Here is a 17,647-nt window from a genome sequence, read left to right as displayed (position 1 = left end):
AACATGCTTCTGTGTATTAGGACTGCTCACAACCTGTGCTCCTACCCCCCTGGGACCTCTTTGCAAACTGCCTCTGGCTAAGAGAGTAATTTGCCAATGCAACTGGAGATTCCTGGGAGTATTTTGCAAATCAGCTGCAAACAGTAGGCTTTGCAAACCTTTTCTAAACATTACACTTGACAAGGAAACATTATCTCTGCACCCATAACCTCAGCACTCTTGTGTTTCAGTTTACAGTAAGTGCCATATATCTCTTCAACAGGACATTATTAGGAATGCTGAAATTAGGATACTAGATTTTCACATTAACTTTTCTAACATTACAAGATCTTCCAGATCTGACTGCTTCAGCTCAGGAGTACTCCCACCGAGAGGGCTATATTGCTGCCTTCCACCACGACAGCTGTTTGCAAAATATTCTGTCTGTGTCCAAAAACCCCACTGATATTTGCTGCCTGGATCCAAGCTGTTAAAGTGACCACATGTTGCTGATAGCTCTGGAGTAGAAAAAGCACTGAACAAACCCAGTATAGTAAGATTAAAAAATAAGAATTAACATAAGAGGAGCCAAAAGAGCACAGCGATCCTCATTTAAACTTATGAATTACAGAACAGAATTCTCCCCACACCCAGACAGACTGAGGAACTCCCAACATCAAGCTTGCTTATGAGAAACAAGAGCCATCAAAACACTGCCAAGGGACACCTGGCCCCTCAAGAGACTTCTGGTTTACTGTCTCTGCAGCTGCATAATGGGAGAAGTCAGGATTTTTCAGTCCTACACTCAAACTACAAATGACAGCCAGTTCAGATTTTGCCATGTAGCTTTAAGATGAGGTATAATCTAGGATTCCTTAATTCCATGCCTTGGAAGTGAAGTGTTGACCAAGTATAGGCCGTAAGCTTTACCATGAACTTGAACACAACCATTAAGCAATGGATTTAAGTACATTTAATTGGAAATAAGGCCATGGAAAGGTATTAAAAATGCTCTCAGGAGACAAATACAGCACACATCCAAGTGTCAAATCTGCAACAACTATTTGCAAACAGGTTACTTAAAATGAACACAAACCAGTACCTCAAAAGCATGCATTGACTGAAACTGTCAGACAACAACAGCCATTTTTAGTTGATCACAACTTCAGCAAATGCTGAAAAGCCCAAGCCAAGGTTCATGATATGACATATCAAGACAACATTTTTCCCCTCTTGAAACTCCAGCCAAAACTGCTCCATTGCAGCAGAGGGAGAAGCTGCAGGGAAACGGTGGGTTTGTCCACAACAGAAATTCATCTGAATCTCTCTGGAGCAGCTGTGACCGCGACAGAGGAGCTGTGGAGTCCAGGAAGATGACAGGGAACCAGCGGGGAAACAGCGCAGGCACAGCAGGTCAGGACCATGTGCTGAAGAAGATGCATTTATCTGTGTGTCAGAGTTGTTGCTCAATTCAAGGACCACCTAACTGTTAAAATAAATGCATCCATCTTTCAGAGCAGCATCATTATACTTGTTCTCATCAACAACCAGATAAAACCTTAGAACAAACTAATTCATTTATGGTTTATCATCAGAATGTTTTCCTCACACACTTGCAAACATGAGCCTTTATAAGTGTTCTGTGGTAGTATTTTTAATCAGGCAACTGTAACTGTGAGGCTCAGTTAGCAAGATCCCTTGCTGCAGAAACTGGAAGGAGCCCAGCAAAGGAGGCAGGAACAGCAGGAGGAACCTCTCAAGTGAATTTGGCTTGGCAGGAATGGGTTCCACCCTTGCCCTGAAAAGGCAGTATTAAGTACAAAAATATCCACAGATGATTGCTAATGGCAGGTTCTCTCCTTTTAGGGGAACTGACTTGGGACTTGATAGTAATTAGGATTTGCTGGGTTATGAACATTTACATCTGCAAGCAAAGCAAGCATGTGCAGGATCTGTGTGTTCTCTGGTATGTGCAGAAGCCTGTCACATCTATAGATCTAACCAGGTATTTCTTACTACACAGAGGAGGGAGCAAAGAGGGGGGCAGGATGGAACAGGAGACTCATCTGGATCCAAGCACCTCAACAGTTTCATTCCCATGTCAGGTGATGCAGCAAGACAGGAGGAGCCAATTCCAACAGACAAATCCAAGTTCCATATTTGAGGAACCCTAGCACATCCAAATTGCCTGCATGTGGTTGGCAGATTATGTCCCAGGTTTAGCGGGATGTCTGCAACCCAAGTGGCAACAGGAGACTAGGCAGGATACATGTCCCACAGTACCCAAAATGACACCAGATATCTCTGGTTTAAGCAACTGAGTCCCAACCTATACACCAACTTGGTGGTGAGCTGAAGTGCTATCAGCTCCGCTGCCATCATTGCCAGTGAGACACTTGCATGCACTCACCTGCATGTAGGTGTTTTAGTCCAGAGCTGAATCATACCCAAATGCCACCAGCAAGAGGCAAACTCAAAACCACCACAGAATGACAGGGTGTTTTATTCAAGTGACAGTTCATCTGTGGAATTTCATGTCACAGAACTCTTGAGATGCTACAAGTTATATGGCTGCAAAAGCAATTAGGTAACTCACAGAAGAAAATTATCTGGCTTGCAAATCAAAGAGACTAGAAAAATGTTCTGGCAAAACACCACCATGTATTTGATCTATTTCTCTACTCTTCCCCTGGCACATATCATTAGCAACTGCCAGGTGGGATACTAGTCTAGAAAGATCTTTATTTTGACTTCATACAGCTATTCACACATTCCCCATATTTCAGCCAGACAGACCCTGCACAGAGCCCGAGGTGAACAGCCAGGAATCACCCAATCAACCCTCACATAACACGAACTTCTTAAAGCCAGAATCACGAGTAGTGTTGTACTTGCAGATGGGAAGAAGCTGTTGTTAATATGTTATTACTAGAAGGCACGCTCACAAACATTTGTGAAGCAACATAGCAAAAACAAAACAAAACAAAAAAAATTCATGTTGAAATGATGAACTCTTCTTTTAAAGTAAGCCTTTGAGACAGTGCAGGAAACTTATGGCCTCATGCCACATATTCCACAATAAGGAGAAGGGGAAAGTCTCGTTGAGGTTAGCACCATATAGTCTGTGTGCTGGATGAGGCATAGAGTCTGTGGGAGGGATGCTGGCAAGCAATAACACAATTAAAAATCATAACCTAACCCAGAGAGACAAGGAGGTGAAATGATGCTGGCTTTTCCAAACCAGAGACAACCCGAGTTACCCAGTGTTCTTAAAAATCAACACACATACACACACTTTAACGTGGTCATTTATAAAAGAATTATTTTATTACCCTGAAAGCACAATCCAGAATTAGAGTACCATGGGGCTAGGATTCATCAAAAAGCTATGAAGACTGTGATGAGACTTTACACTTAAGGACAATGAGACATTTTCAGATGAGAAGTTACACTTAACTTCACATGACTAAGCCCTGGCATGTATATACATCTATAAATACTCTCATATGCCAATGAGAATTTTACTCAAGAATTACATATTTTTAAATTACAGCAAACTGAAGTATGTGAGAGTTGGGCTTGACTAAAAAATAACCACAAGAACAGATGAAACACTGAAAAAAGTGATCATGTTTTCTCACTTCCCTCCTTAAAAACAACGGCAGCATATATAACTATCAGATTTTTTCTTCAAGAGCTCCTCTCTTGGGGAAGAATTTATTTAGCTTTTTGGACAAACAGTCTTTAAAACCTTTTCTTGCTTTACTACAGATGTTTTATTTAGTTATTATACTGTTACTTAAAACACTGATAGTGATTGCTTTCTTCTTCTTCCTAATGCTCAACTTTGTCCCTTAGGTTGGACAGGGCTTGGAGCAACCTGGTCTAACGGAAGGTGGCACTGCCCATGGCAAGGGGGTTGGAATGAGATGATCTTTAAGGTGCCTTCCAACACAAACCACTCTGTGATTCCGTGATTCTCAGCAGTGCATTAGTGCATCATCCAGCTCTCATACAAGATGGGAGCTACCTCAAATTTAGCAAGACTGCAACATTTCTTCCCTCTCCTGTTTTGAGTTGCATTAACAATTTTCAAGCACAAGTCTTGAATCTGAAATCAGAAGACATTTTAAAGTAGTTATTCAGAGGTCTCTGTTGAAGGATAAAATAATTATCTGCCAAAGAGAGCTCCACACTCACAAAGAAAGCTTGGCACTCCAAGTAACAGGACAAGCTTCAGAGAAGCCAGCTCATTTCAATGCGAGAGGCAGATACGAGATTGCTACACTGGTTTTCATTTCAAAAGGTCAAGAGAGATCTGCACATTTAACAGCACATGAGAATTAATCTAGCCAGGGCAAAATGAAAAGCAAGAATTACTCCCCATGTTTACAAAGCTCCCAAGATCTGCTTTTCACCTGCATCAAGCATTGACACTCTTCTATACAAGTCAAAAAAGAAAAAGGGAACATTTTCTGCCTGAATACAAGCAGAGAAAGAAACAAGGAGAAATGCAGGAAGTTAAGCCCATTACATATGACCTTATCTAAGTAGGAACACCAAATAAAGAGTAACCTAAAAGAGAAATCAGTTGAACTACAATCCATCTTGCTTTCAAAGGGTAAAAACAAAAAAAGCCAACCCCAAAACAAACAAACCCAACAACAATAACATTCAACCCACTTACAAGGATAGTGAAAAAAAAAAAGTATAAGCAGATAGGATATCTGGTCAAGAGTTCAAGACTGCATTCAAGTTTCATGGGGTAACCAGATACTGCGTGGAAACTGACATTACAGGATGCCCTTCCTGAGCAAACAAAAAATTACTGGCTGGAAATGAACATGACATCTTCTGTGCTCCTGGGTATTGGGAGAACCAAACCCCACTTTGCCTGGTAACCCTCAGCCACCTCAAACACAGCCTGCAGCTAATCAGCCAAGTTAATCTCCTTCTTGCAACACAGACCTTTTCCTGACTTAAAGGAATGCTAATGAGAAGTGAACACAGATCCTACAAAATATATGGTACACCTTAAAAATACATACAGACTCTGTAAAAGCCCATTTGCACACTTGTTTACACTTCCCAAATCTGGAGAATCCTAACAGCTATTGAGCCTCAAGTCAGCTCCCCTAAAAGGAGAGAACCTGCTATAAGCGATCATCTGGGTATTTTTGTACTAAAAACTCCTTTTCAGGGCAGGGAACCCGTTCCTGCCAAGCAGAGTCGTGATGGTAGAGGCATAAGAGCACCATAGAAAATGCAAACTGAAGGTCCTACAGCCTTTCCCTTGAAGCTGCAAAGCACAAACACAGTTAACCTTCCTTTGTTCTTTTTCACACTTTTTCCAGAGACTTGCATTGATGGGGGTTGGAACTAGATGACAAGGTCCTTTCCAACCCTAACCATTCTATGATTCTATGAGGAGAGGGAAGGGAAGTTGTGTGAAAGAACTGCTTGAATAAAAATCCACCTCAAAGAATCCCACCACCATCTGTTGCAATTTATAGCAGAGATGTATTTTAAACCATAGAATCGCCTGAGGCATGCTGCTCCTCTCACTGGCCCCTCTTGTACGATTTAGAGAATTCTGCCTTGAGAAACACCAACACATAGCTACATCCTAGGGAAGATTCAGGAAGACAAGTATCTTCCATTTAATCTGAAGTCAGTGAGTAAGTCTCAGCATTTTGTAGATTATGCTACTGCCCTGATTTTGTGACTTTCCCTCAGAAAACACTTTGGCTGAAGCATGCACGGGGAGATGATGGAACATTAACTTTGCCTAAAGTGAGCAGCAGGCTGTGCATCAGGATAGGCTGCTCCAAGCCACTGCCAGCAGGTCAGAAGGGCAATATCTATTACCTGGAGACAGGGTAAACTGAAAAACCACCCCAGCCAGGGCAGCTACAGAAAGAAACGGATGGGGAATGCCTAACACCTCTCCCACAGCAGGAAGGGGGGTGGAAGTCCCTCTGACAGCCTCCCACAGGAAAGGCTTCCCCTAACACATCTTGCTTTTACTAGCAGAGCTCTGAAGGACATCTCAGATCCACCCACAGAGCAATTGGCTCTATACCAACTTCCTTGGAGCAGATCTGCAGATGACAGTAAGCCCAAGCGCAGGTGTCTCAACCTGTCATGCGGCTGTGCCAACATAGTAAGGAAGGGAAGGCTTCTGCAAATTCATCTGGTTGAAAAAACACAGTGGTCGCCTACACAGAGCTTCTAGAAGACACAGACTCCATGAATGTAAATTAGCTGGTTGTCCCAAAAGAGGGCGTGTTAAAAAGAAAGTGCAGATCATCACCTGTCCTGTCCCACAGGGATTTAGACAAAAACAGTGGCATCTGGGGAAAGAAAGCAGTCACAGAGAGTAAAACACTCAGGGCAGCAGGTACCTGCATGGAGAGCAAGCACATTAAGTCCTGTTATCCTGACAAGGGAAAGAAGTGGCTGTAGGAGGTACCAGACAAAGATCAAAGACATGGTAACTAGAGCAGGGAGTTGATTAAAGGGCTCACTGCAGACACCCACTCAACCCAGGCTGAGCCAGTACAACAGCCTGGAAAACACCAAGGAGAGTTCAAGCCCTGGTGGAAAAGGGAGTCCTGCGCCACCCAGAGAGACATACGAGCAGAAATCACCACAGAGAGCAAGAAACCAGAGAAGGTAGGGCTGGGAAAGGAAACAGTAAAAGGTACAAGCCACTGGTGTGAGCAGAAGGTAGTCACTGCTCCTACACCACAAGCACGTCCAGCACCACAAATGCCTTAGCATCAGGGTGCTCTTTGAACAAGGAATGGTCCACCACATCAAACAAAAACCTGTCCTCTAGCAAAGTCACACCACCACAGCATCCATGCTCAGGGGGAGGAAACATTTTAAAGAAGCACTTGGGAAGCGATTCATATTGTATCATAGTATAAATGCTCAGCAGTCCAGGACACACAGACACTTACCAACTCAGGTTAAGGATTTGCTATAGAAGGTCAGGAAATGAAGCACTACACTTCTGACGTTCAGCTCTCCAGAAGCCAACCACTTCCCAGGGAAGGTTCCGCCTTGACTTGCAACTTACCCTGCTGTCTGGTTCAGAGTAACAAATGTGGTTTGATCTCCCTGCAGCAGCTGCTGTCTTCCTGCCCTACTCTCAGAGGGCACAGCAGAAGGTAACGTATAGCTATCTGGCCTGCAAAAACATCACTTCAATCCTCCTTTCTTTAAAACATAAAAAGGACATGTTACTGCTAGAACAAGTCCAGAGGAGGGCCACGAGGATGATCAGGGGACTGGAGCACCTCCTGTATGATGACAGGCTGAGAAAGTTGGGGCTGTTCAGGCTGGAGAAGAGAAGGCTGCGTGGAGACCTCAGAGCAGCCTTCCAGTATCTGAAGGGGGCCTACAAGGATCCTGGGGAGGGACTGTTCATTAGGGACTGTAGTGACAGGACAGGGGGTAATGGGTTAAAACTTTAAACAGGGGAAGTTTAGATTGGATATGAGGAAGAAATTCTTTACTGTGAGGGTGGTGAGGCACTGGAATGGGTTGCTCAATGAAGTTGTGAAATCCCTGGCAGTGTTCAAGGCCAGGTTGGACAGAGCCTTGGGTGACATGGTTTAGTGTGAGGTGCCCCTACCCATGGCAGGGGGCTGGAACTAGGTATCTTAAGGTCCTTTCCAACCCTAACTATTCTATGATTCTAGAAGTACTATTCACATTGCATAACAAGCAAAAAAGGAAACTGAGATAAAGAAGAGCTGACTGCAAATAATCAGCAGACAGGTAAGTCAAGCAGTATAGTTTGCTTGGTCATACAAACAGAGTAAGTAAAAAGAAAACTGGAGGCAGTACAGCTTGGTTACCTATGCTTACCAAAAAAAAACAGCAAAGCCAGTTGCTGTTAACTAGTAACTAGGGCAAGGAGCGCCTCTCCTTGCTGTGAAAGCCAAAGTAAAAAAGCAGTACCTCACTTCGACAGTTGAAAAGCCAAAGGGGTTTAGAGTGCATGTTAAAAAGGAAATGGAAAGCCAATTTTCTTCCTACAGATGTGCACTTTAATTCACCTAATGTTCTCAGATACCTGGAGGCAGCCATCTCTTCCAGCATGCACACACCACACCTACTAAGTGCCTCCGAGGAAGCTGTTGGGTGTCACTGACTAACTTTAAAGCATGACAAGTCAAAAAGCAAGGTTGTTCTTATTGCTACACAGAAAGCAAGCTGCTAAGAAAGCACTGCTGCCAAGTCCATTTTTTTAAAGTACCTGTCACAACAGCTTAGCTGTTTTAGCAAGTGTTTAGGAAAGAGTCAGCTAATTGTAGTACTACATTTGAGGCTTAGAGACCTCAAGTGCTTTTTCCGAATTACCTTTCAATATCACCTTAGCCAGGTCAGAATACAAAAGGGTTTTCTGAACTTCAAGAGTTTGAAACCTGATTTTCACAGGTGTCAAGTGCTTGTAATTGTCATCAACTCTTCTGGAGGCATAGGACAAAGAGCTGTCATTGGCACTAAAGAAAGAAAATTCCTTTAATCCTTCCTATAGAAGACAAACCAGTAACAGCAAAACTTGCTTGCACAGTGAACTCCAAACGGACTACGAACCTAAAAATTAATGCTTAGCCTTGTCTTTAAACTTAATACCACAGTGTGCCTGCAATAACACTGACAGCGAAATACCCCTCAGCACTTGCTGCAAGCTTGGCATTAGTGCATACTAATTCATATTTCTCAAAACATATTTAAGCCAGCTTTGGCAGAGACTCGGTATGTTTACATGAGTTCTGCATAGTGTAGATTACCCATTGGTAGGTATTTTCTAAGTACTAAGCAAAGAATGGTTAGACTTCAACACTGAAATACTGCTTGTTTCTGATTAGCTATTATTTGCAGTGGCAAAAGTGAACTATAAATACATATGTAAGAAGTTTTACCTCAAATATAAAATAATCTTTAAAATAAAAAGATAGATTCCTGCCATTTTTAACATGTACCCATTGCCAGTTTAATTTTACTGAAAGATTATTCTTCTTCAGTTTGTCACTTTAGCTAGCCAAGAGAGAAGATTGAGAGCAGTTACAAGAGTTATTTATGAGATGACAAATGCTTCAAAGCACTTATTAGGGGTGTGTTAGAATATCAGTTCAGACCAGCATCACAAGTTACTTCTGGAAAACAGACACTCTCCATTAGATCAGTAGGAAGCTGAGCATCCTATTTAAGATTTCCCAACAGCAAGTAATTCAAAATTGAAGCTACTATTTATTTTCTTATGCTCAGGACTTATGAGCAGTAGGTAGCACTACACAGTGTACTGCATCCATTTAAACCACCATTAAGAAACAGATCAGATTTAAGGAAAAAATAACAAAAAAAAAAAAAACAACATTGTACAGTTAATCCTCTGCTGTGGAGAGGCAAAACACTAGCAGGAGCAGTAAGATGCAAAAAAACCCACACATAAATTGTCTCCATGTTCTGACACAGCTGGTACCAAGCCACTGTCAGTAAGCTCTGCTGAACCTGTGTCACCTTCTCCACAGACACTAAGGCCTCTCTGCAACACACGTCACAGCAAAGAGCTACTGTGTAGGATCTAGTCAATGCATTGCAAAACATCCCACACCCCATCCAGCCCTCTCACATCACAGGCATCTTGACTGGCAAGATTAAAGCTCCGGTGCAGATATACTCTCTTCTGCTGGCAGATGTGCTCAAGCAGCCACACTCCCTCTTTTTTCCTAGATGAGTCAGTTTATGGAGTTCCCTGATCTTACATATCACAGCCCTGCCAAGAGCTGTATTGGCAGGGATAGAAGAAAGCAGCGTTAGACTAGGCAACACAGCCACCAATTCATGTCATACCATACTCTTAACAGCTTTTATTTGCTCTAGGGAGCAAACACTAAAACATTATCACCCAGACTTGCTCAAACATGAGTGTTAAGTTTTCCTGTGCGAGACACAACCCAGTAGCTTGCTGCACTCAAGGACAAATTGGGTATTTCACTCCCCTTTCCTATAGCTGTGAGGTCTCACTGCCTCCCAGCACTTATTCAAACCCTTGGTGAAGGAAACTCTGCTCAATAACCTGTCAGGAAAGTAACTCTGGAAGAAAAGCTAAGCTAGCAAAACAACGTCCAAGCACTACAGGAGGCATTGCATGGACAAAACATGGAAGATATTTCCTCAGCAGCTTCATGCTGCTCTACCCAGTCAACAACTTCACAACCCGCTCATACCATGCGGGCCAAACATCCTATAACAAATTTTCTAGGGTGTGGGTTGGTCACTTCTGAAAAGCAAGAAATTAAAGGCATTTCCATGCAAAACTGGAGATAAGATGTCCAATTCTTTGCTGGAATCCTTTATATTACTCTTTGAAGAGTTTATCACCTTTTCCCCCCCCAGAAGAGTTTGAAATGCTACCTGAGTAAATCAGTGAGTAGGCTAAAACTCAGTATGCACAAGTTTAAATCTTAAGATCTGGACCTATCAGATTCAGAGAGGAATTCAGACTTCAGACATACTTATATGGGTTTTGAAAGAGGATTTGTTCACCACCAGTGAAGCCATTAGTCAAAGTACATCATATTGACTACAAGTGCAGAACTTTTTCCTTCCTAGTTTTATTTTATTCTCAACTTCAGAGAGATTGAATGGCTCAAAAAGCAGCTACAGTAGGAAACTACAACAGACACCAGGACTGAAGCTACGTGTCTTAGCAACAGGAGACAACCCAACAGCCCGAACAAGAACAGAAGGCCACATCAACCGCAACAGCAGGCCACATGCATGGACAATCCTTGTCCAGATTTGAAAGCCCAAAACAGCTAGAGAATGTGTAACTACTGAGGCCAGAGCTATGAGGCACGCCTAAGCACATAACTAGATAGCTCTGGAAATTCAACATACACCTTTAGACTTGTCAACCCCTCAGCTGAATTTATCTCACCAGAAGCTAATGGACAACCTCACAGGTTACCGCTGCACCACAGCACAGCCAAGCTTGCGTGGTTCTGCCCACCCCAGTCCATAGTACCTCGTTAGGCAGACAATACCTTTCCTCTGCAACCAGAAGGACCTGTCAGCTCTCCAGCAAGGGACAGCTGTGATGTCTATTAGATATGCACCATTCACATTTTGACTTGGGGCCTGCAGCGAAAAGAATCGGTATGGGAAAACATTACTTGAAATGATGCAATCGCCATATGCTCTTTATGATATTACAGGGTTGCCAAGACAAGTTTCATGCATTCCAAAACTTTCACACACTCGCTTAGAAAGGTATACACTTAAAAATTTAAATGCAAAACTTGCATACCCAGAAGTTGACTATTAACACTAAAAACAACGGCTACTGGAAACAAATAATGGGACATGCTTATCCAGAAAGTATCTTAAAATTACAGAACTGCAAATGTCATTCTGTCCTTTCACATTCCAAAGTAGTATTCCTTTATTAATACTTCTAATCAGTCTTAATGTTTAAAATGTTTCCTACTGTGCTTCGTGATTTGCCTATAAATAATATGTTTATAATCTGCCCTGCAGAATAAACTGTTCCTCTAAAGCATCAAAGTCATATTATGCAGTTGATCAGATGCGACAATGAAGCAACGTGTCTTCAATGGGAAAGGAAGCGTGGCTGAAAAAGGCAGGCATACAGAAGATATTGAACTTTAGCTGGATGACAAACTTGAATATTCTGCTATTTTATTCAAAACCACTTTCTTGCTTTAAGCTATTTTTACTGAAACCACAAATAATACAGCTTTCCATAACAGCTTCTCAGTATACTGATACTCCAAAATACAGCTGAGGTAAGAATTTAACACTCTTCCTATCAACTTGCTGCTAAAGAAAAACAGTCATTTGCATGACCCTGCTAAGACATGTCATCAGCTGCCTGCAATAACACAGAACTCAAAAGGAATCCCATTTTCCAAAGATGGAATCGGTAAAAGCAGAAAGAGGAGGAAAAAGGATAGCATTCTTTGTTCTGACATGTACTGTCTACCACATACTGACTAAACCCTAGGTCACACACAAAATTTGAAATGAAAGCTCTTGCCCCTGCATTTTGAAATACAAAAGATTGCATCAAATGAGAGGACATTTTGGATATTTGCTTATAAGCCACAAAGTTCTCAACCTTGTCCCTCTTACATCAACTGTTGGGTTAGTAAGGAAAAAAAAAGCTTATACAGGTCATATAATTGCAAAGACCAAGACATGCTGCTCCCTGTGCTTCATTCTAGAAAAGACTGATGTGATTAGGATGAGCACAGATTTGATTTGTTCTTCCTAACAAAGGGTTTTTCATGGTTTGTTTCATCTGTAGGCAACTAGTCTGGTGAAAAGCCCCTCAGGCTCTGCCATACACAGCAAAATGGACCTACATGCAGGTTTTTCACAAAAGGTATCCTGGGCTGTTTCAAGTACTGCTGTCTCCAGATTAAACTGTGACAGATAATCAGTTCTGTAGAAACAAACCACCTTGCTTCTAAAAACCATTCCTAAATCCCACCCCTCACTGGAAATTACCTCCAATATCACACAAAAGGTTTGTGCTGTGAGAGTCAGGGGAAGGAGCACACAGCGATTCTGAAGTAACGAAGGGAAGCCAAAGCACAGGATGGAAAGCCAGATGCCTGCTTTAAAAGAAAGCCAAATCCTTTGAGGTTTGTAAATTCATTAAAGATGTATCTGCCCATTTTTATCTGTCTTGTGATAGGAATGGTTGGCGGAAAGCAGGCACTCATAATCTTGCCAGAATCCAGAAGAGGCCTGTCGCTGAGGACAACTAACCCAGGAGCTTCCTGACCAAAAAAAAGCCCTTTGAAATAAGTCCTGCAGCACTTCATCCCAGAAGAACAAGCGCCAAGAGGCACAACTGTGGGATGGGAAGAAAGCTCAAGTATACGCCAATCCAAAGGGAAAGGGGGAAAAGGGGTAACCTCTGTACTGCAATAAATATACAGAAGTGCAGGGAAAAGGTAATGCCAAGTCTCCTTCACTGGGAGCATTCACAGATCTCAACTGTTCCGAGTTAAAAGCAGATTGCCTTTTCTAACTAGGGCAGATGCTGGACTGTCTAGGGCAAGAACCAAACTATGTCAAACAACTGTGTGAGAGAGTAAACACACATAGGATGCTTACTTTTCTCTAGATAAACACACAGAATAGACAACAGCACAGCTTCAGTCAGCAGCCATGGACACAACCCATTTCCCTCCTTGTGCAGAGCACTCACAGGGTGCCACCAATGCTGGAGGGAAAGCAGAGAGAGGAAGGGGGCTGAAGGTGCAGGCCAGAACAGAAAGAAAACCCATACTCCTGCTATAGTCCCTGCTGTAAAGAGTCCAAGCTGCTGCAGGCCATGCAAACACTGTCTTATTTACCCAACCTTCCAAAACTTCCAGGTCCTCCTTTGTTCTAAAACAGCAACACTGTTCTAAAAACATCTTCTGACTCAAATGACCCAAGGTCAGGGATAGTATCAGCTCCATTCGGTACTGGAAATTCTTCCAGTAGCCTCTAAAAGGGCAACAAAAAAGTAGTTTGCACGCAAAGGAACTAACTAATGCTATGGTCTTGCATACAATCTACTTGTAAACTAAACTGCACCAGACTTTTACATGGATGGCTACAAAAGGGTAAGTTACAATTAAAAATCTTTTTCCTTGTATGGATTACAAGCTTCTCTTTTGAATGGATACCCTGATGCCCCAAATGGCATCTGCTCCCACTGCTGCCTTTGTTTTGACTGAAGCACCAGAAGGGTCTCTCTGCAAGATCTGCTTATGGCTTAACTAAAGATCTGTAGAAACTTTTGTACCTGCACATTTCCATTCCTTTGTGAGATGCAATCAACACATTACCTAAGCTTCAGAAAGGGAACAGAAAGATTGCAGTTAGTCTCAGCTTTGTGGGAAACAACTCATAATGGGCAGCCCGGATAGCTTTAGGATCCTACCACCAGCAGCAAGCAGGGTGTATTTCATGTTAAGTTATACTTCCACCAGAGTATTTTGAAACAGCTACACACTATGTTGAGAGACAGCAACAGAGCCACTCTTATTTCTGCCACCCGTGCAGAGTTTTCAGCCTCCCCAGGCACCAGCTGAGGGCTCTGCACATCTGTTATCCTACGTGACTCTCTTCCAGCAATGAAAATGGAGTTCAAGAGTTTCAGAAACTCTTGAACCACTCTTATAGCAGCTTTTTCCAAGAGGCTACTGTTACACCAACAACGTGGACGCAAAAGCACAAGGCAAGAATTCCTCATACACTTTGTAAGTTGTGCAAGTATTCAACTAAAAACACAACACAGCTTATTTTGCTCAGAGAATTAATTTTTCCTCCACAGACAGATGTAAGATGACAGGTCACCTTGAATAAGTCACATCATTATCACAGAGCATTTTCAAATTAAGAGAAAAGAAAAAGAGACACCATCAAGGTTCAAGGCAAAAGAACAATCTGGAACTGCAGAATAAGACCTCCCCGGAAGGAGAGCTTTAACTGCATTGCCTTCACAGTTTGGGGTGTAGAACTGGAAACGGGACAGAGAGCCATAATTGCATAGGCATTTGCTAAGCAGGTCTGTGTATTCTGTTGTGCAAAATAATGAAAACACATAACCCAAGAGATAAGCAGTTCAGCCTGCACAGGGCTTGGACACCTTCCCAGAATTCAGGTCATGAGCAAAGACTCTCATGAGCAATGAAGAGTGCCAGAGCAAACACTTCCATGCAACTGCTCCGTATTTGCCTGTCTAGCCAAAAATTAAATGATGCACTTCTTTCTTTTCACTGGCAAACACGCAATACAAAAGTGCAATTAGTCGGCAGCAGCTTCACAAACTTCAGTCTCTCACCCACTTTCACACACTATCACTGTGTGTCAACACCCAAATTTTAAATATTTAGCATATACTTCATGTATCTGTTGTGTTAATGCATAGAGAAAAATCCTGCTTTCGACATTTACTTTCAAACAAGTTCTCTGGAGAACAGCCAAAGCACCCTGTAGCCTGATAGAGAAAGTCAGCTGGAGTCACACTCTGATAAAAGAAGCTTCAAAGTCAGTCTCAATCTACATCTAAAGTACATCCACTTCATCCTGCAAAAGAAGTCAAGGGGCTAGCGTTAGGCTGTGATTGCTAGACTTCAGCTTGGACAGTTATTTCAACCACCTGCCCATTATCAGCAACCATCTTTAAAATCTCCAGAACAGCAGCCCAGAAGGAGGGATTTACAGTTAATAATTACTCAACATACCGGTGTTTACAAATAGGCTTGCTTAACAGATGTCTGCTAAGTGGCATTGATAAACATCCCCTGAGAAGTATTCATAGGCAGCCAGGTATTGTTCTGTGACCTCTTCAAGCAGCACAGCCACTAAGAAAAAGATTTAAAAGAACACACAAAAATACTGACGTTTGAACTGATGGTACCAGCTCAAACCTAGTCCAGCCAGTCCTGACAAACAAAACCAAAACAGGCAGCAGAAGAAGAGATGACAAAACACAGCACATACATAAGCTGCTGTCATAAACATCATCACTGTTTGTATAGCACTGGCTCATGGCTCTTTCCAGATCAGGTTCATCTTCAGAGCTCCCACCAATGTGTCACCTGCAGCATGGGCCACCAGCCCCATTGAGGTTAACTACATACAGCACCCAGTTTCTGTGCAAACCTCCACTCCAGTTCCCAGCAGGAGCTCCCCAAGCCATACTTCTACTTGCTCTTCAGCTTTCTGGGCTCCTCCCTCAGGAGATGGGGCCCTGCATGCTGCCTGCCCAGCTCCCTACACCACTAATATTAAACACTCAAACTACAGGGCTCATGACCTCCTCACAGTCCCAGCATCCACCACCACACACGTCAACCCAGGGTTTGCCCTTCTTTCCAGGCATCTTGGTTGCACAGATGCCTCATCCCACACACCCAGCTCATGGCAGAGCTCTCCGAGAGCACAAGAGCAGTAACGCCCTGTCCCAGCCTCTTCCCTGTTAATTCTGGCACACTGCACTGGCATGGAGGAAAGAGCCCATCAGGAGTGACGCTCAGCCACAGCTGCACAAGTAGGGTGGAGCACACAAGGTGCTTTACCTCCTCTCACAGCATCCCCTTTGCTCAAGGTAGGTGTTTTAACTCTTTATGTTAGAGCTGCACAGAGAGAAGCTTTGAGCCAGGGAAGAAGGAAGTATCAGAGGCCGCACAATTTCCCTCTGGTCTCCTCACCCCGACCAGGACATGCCACATCCCTTGAGTACCAGACACACACATGGTCTTCCAGTACGATGGATGTTAATGGTCATTGCTCCCTTGTTCAGCTCTCAAAAAACCATAGGTGACTTCATGATTAACTCCTGAGGGACACCAATTGGAAGAACCAAAATTCATTGTACACAGATCTAAATATTTACACCCATTTCTGAGCGTCCCACTACACTGCATTCATCTAAGGGCTGTGTTCAGAGGCTATTACGAAATGAAGTGCCTTCAAACTTCCAAGTGCTTTTGGGTCTCAGCAGTGTCAGTCAGGCTTTGGTCCTTCTGCTCCTGCTGATGCTACCCAGTCCTCCGGTAGCTGTCCATACTTGCTCCCTGTTTGTTCTGACAAAGTACCGAAAGCAGGCTCGCACATTTGTAAGTGGAAGATCTATGAGAACAAGGAAGGGAGGGGACATCTTCATGTCTTGTACAATAAAAACGACCAAGGTAAAAAATTAGATCTAATCTGCCAAATAATGAGGTATCATTTTATGTATTTTTAAACTTGGTATTTTTCTTATATTAATGGCATACACAGCTCTGCTATTTACCATGATCCTGACTATACCAGTGCCTTACACATCCAAGCCCTGTCCTATTTTTCATTGTCAGGTTTGGGGTGGAGAAAAAAAAAAAGAGAGAAAAGAAGAGGAGAAAGAGAAAAAGAAGAAAAAAAAAAGGGGAGGGGGAAGAAAAAAGAAGACAAAGAACTTAAAAAAAGAGTGGTGACAATGTTCCAAGTTTGTCCAGCAGCTCACCAGGTTGTGCTCTCCCTCTCTTAAATGAGCAGAATAAGTTATTAAGGAGTCAGGAGTCAAGACACTCAGATGCTCCCATTCTGTGATTAAAGAAAGGCAGGAGCGCACAGCCCAGCCTCCAGCCTCTTCTCCTTCCAGTGGTCCAACAGCAGAGCAAGACCTCCAGTCAAGAGGAGCTGCCTCTTCTCTTGCTGTAGGTTCTTTTTCATCTGCATTTCTCCGTCTTTCATGCAGTAAAAGATACTTTCTTCCTGTTGAGCAGTTACGGTATCAAAAAACTGCCTACACTTGTGAAAACAGCAGTCACTATCATGCCATAACCAAGAGCCCAAACCAACAAAGTAAAAATCACAGCACAAGGCTGATTACAGGCAGATAGTTTCAGTGTGAAACTTTTTATGACATGGCATGAACACAAATACTGATGATACATTTGTCAAACATTAACAAATCACTTCTAACCTTCTTTCAACACTGGCAAGCAAGGGAACTTACCTGGCAATTTTAAAAAGCCAAGGACTAAAACTCTATTTCCATTAACAGGCTCACACTTGTGGTGAAAAATCCTTGTAACTGCTTGAGACTAAAGTTAGTGAAAGCACAGGAAAGAGTGCAGTT

The 17,647-nt window shown here is 42.8% G+C and overlaps 1 protein-coding gene across 3 annotated transcripts in view; it reads right to left on the bottom strand.

The window, feature by feature from the left end:
• The window catches only part of RASSF3 (Ras association domain family member 3), a 54,091-nt gene that overhangs the window by 22,022 nt on the left and 14,422 nt on the right, over positions 1-17,647 (bottom strand). The window lies entirely within an intron of this gene.

The sequence above is a fragment of the Pezoporus flaviventris genome, unplaced genomic scaffold (assembly GCF_033815535.1).
Source record: "Pezoporus flaviventris isolate CSIRO_AGI_PZ_B2104156 unplaced genomic scaffold, CSIRO_AGI_Pfla_v1 ptg000045l, whole genome shotgun sequence".
Lineage (NCBI taxonomy): Eukaryota > Metazoa > Chordata > Aves > Psittaciformes > Psittacidae > Pezoporus > Pezoporus flaviventris.
This window is presented reverse-complemented; position numbering and strand designations above follow the sequence as displayed.